Here is a 3,060-nt window from a genome sequence, read left to right as displayed (position 1 = left end):
TTCCCAGATCCCAGTGAGAAAAGCCTACCTCAAAAATCAAAACAGGCACTGGCACTGGCAAGATAGCTCAGCATACAAGGTCACTTGCCACCTACCCTGAGGACCTGAGTTCAATCCCCAAGACTCACCAGGTGGAAGATGGGACTGAATCCTTCAACATGTCCCTTGGTCTCTACATATGTGTTGTAGCATGTATGTGTCTCCCCCGATTAAGTAAAACTATTTCAAAGAGGAATGACACCCAAAATTGTCCTCTGACCTCTACATGCAGGCACATCCACAAGTCACGAGTGTACACACACACACACACACACACACACACACACCACTTGTCTTGGAAACCAGTCTCATGTAGATGTTTTTCAAGATAATACTGGTCTTAGTGCAATACTTGTTCTATTGTCCAAAGAGAGACAAATCTCTAATAGGACTGGGTATGCACAAGGCTTTACCATCTAACGAACTAGGAAATGGGAACATTATTTTTCCCAATTTCAGGATGAAAATCAATGCATTCTGCTCTGTGACCTTGCACATTCCTGCTTATCTTCAGAAGTGATAGCCAGCCATTGCTGTCACCTGGTCAACTGGAAGTGCCAATATAACATTGGGGTGGGACAGGGATGGGAGACAATCTGGTACTGTTCTACACACAAACCCACAGCTGTAGGGAGCCATTCCCCACTTCATTTGGCATAATGGGGACAGCATCAGAGTGAAAAGGGCTTATTCCTCTTAAATAAGAAACAAGCTTATGCAGTTTCATAGGAAATAAGCTGACACAAGGTTGGGCTTCTGTTGATTCTTGTCTTGAGTGACTGAAGACACAGTTTTCAGCTTTCCCTAATAGGTTATTGGTTATCTGGAAGGTTTTAAAAGCTGTCACATGTTTCCTTTTAGCATTCTCATCTCAATGATCCAAATTCCCACTCTTTGTGTGTAATGCCCTTATGGTGCTTGAATCACTCTAGTCAGGCCATTAGTCCTAACAGTTACTTAATGTTTCCTTTTCAAACACACTGCTTGGGATGAGTGAGACAGCTTGGGGTGGAGCCTGAGGAACTGGACACAAGGTAAAAAACTAGGCATGGGTAAAAGATCTTGTACCAAGAGTTGGAGAATTCCTGGGATTTATTGCCAGCCCTTGTGACCTATACTGGTGAGATTCAGGCCACAGAGAGACTCTGGGTCAAAATCAAGGTAAATTGGTCCTCTGGCCTGCATGTCACACGCATGCACACATACACGCATAGCACATATTCATATATGTATACACATAAGTGGAAAAACATGTTATTAAACATCCATGCATGGAATGAATTTTTCTCAAAAAAACCCCAGAGCACTTTCTTTAAAGAGGACATAGTTGCAAAAATAGATGAAAGGGAAAAGAAGTTGTAATGGAAACGAGTCTGACATGCGTTCATTATATGGGGATACATGTAGAATTAGATTTTTTTCAAATGCTTAGAGCCCCCTTCTAGCCCACTGACAAAAGGTAGGGGAGAAAAGATGATAAATAGTGCAAGTGGATGTGGACCTGTTTAGAAGTGGTTCTTTGGGGCAATTCCAATCTTAGCTGTCAGGACTCTGGCAGTCCAATCAGGTAGTGTCAGGATACAAATAGTCCAGTTAAAAAAAATGTCACCAAACACAAATCAGCACTGGTAGCACAATCTAGCAGAAACAGTCAGGCCTCCACCAAACTGGCACTCGTCAGCAAGAGTGACCAGAACCAGCTGGAATACCAGGAGCTCTTTCCCACACCTCAATAATGTCAAGGTCAATGAGAATCAAGACCAAGGAGGGATTGCAGGGCAAACAATGCAAGCACCCCATCATTGTCTACTGAATCATACTTGTAATCTCTCCAAATATCATGTGACTTGCCTTAATGAAACCCCAAATGAGTCTCCATCACAGGACAACCAATAATTTCCACTTCAGACACCAGAGTATGAGGAACAAGAGAGAATGAGACATATGGAACAAAGAAAGATATCCCCTTGAATTGTTACATGTCCCCAAATGACTGGGAAGGGAAGATACCTCTTTGCTGAGCTGCTAAATTCCATTTAAATCACAGTGGCATCCAACTGGCAGGTTTCCTAAAATTGTATCTGTTGTTATATGATACACAAGCCTTATACTTTGTGGCTGTTGATGGACCTTCATTCAATAGCTCTAGCCGTCCCTTTGCTACTTTGTAGGTTCTCCTTTCTTTCACCTTCAACCCCCTATCACTAGATAGGAGAGAAAAGAGGAGAGAGGGAAGGGGGTTCTATCACCATTAGACGACCTCCTGTCGATTAGGGGCATCGAGTTCCTTGGGATGCAATTTTGATCTTCATTGTCAGGATGTTTAACTTCTTCTTTTGACGTGACTATTTAACAAACTGCAACCAACAGAAGCCCACCTATGGGGATCTAGTATTTATATGTTCTCTGAAAAGTCTCCAGCAATCCAAATGTTACACACTTGCAAAATCTATCTGCTGCTGGCAAAATCACACCTCTGCTAGAGAACGAGGCAAATCATAGTCAGCCACTGTTGAAAATCGAAAGCAACCCCATACCCCACAGCCTGGATTAAAACAAAAACATACTCTTTTAATATTTCTATGTTTTTAAATACACCAAAATTCTCACTGCAAATAGCCAGTTTCATTTGGATATTAGTAAAACTGAATATCTATCCTTTAATCCATGGAGGGAATCCTGATTAGTTTGAATCAGTCATGCTAGCTTTGTTCTGTGCATGTCACTGGTCAGTTGAGGTATATCAGAAGACTCACTGAGACACACCAAAAAATCTTCTGAGGAAACATTTTTTCTGCCTGTCATAAATAGGGAGCTGTCCAAGACAGTTTCATCTCTCTTCCTCTTCCTCCCATCCAGTGTTGAAGTACTGCTGTGGAGGAATGTGATTTGTTCTCTGGGGATGCAGCAGCCATCTTGTGACTACATTACAGCCAATCTGCTGAGGGCAGTAAGATGAGAAGCGTGGATGAGCCAAGAGTCCTGTGGGATGGCTGGGCTGTTGAACTCATGCTGTGTGTG

This window comes from Rattus norvegicus, chromosome Y (genome assembly GCF_021556685.1).
Source record: "Rattus norvegicus strain SHRSP/BbbUtx chromosome Y, alternate assembly SHRSP_T2T, whole genome shotgun sequence".
Taxonomy (NCBI): domain Eukaryota; kingdom Metazoa; phylum Chordata; class Mammalia; order Rodentia; family Muridae; genus Rattus; species Rattus norvegicus.
This window is presented reverse-complemented; position numbering follows the sequence as displayed.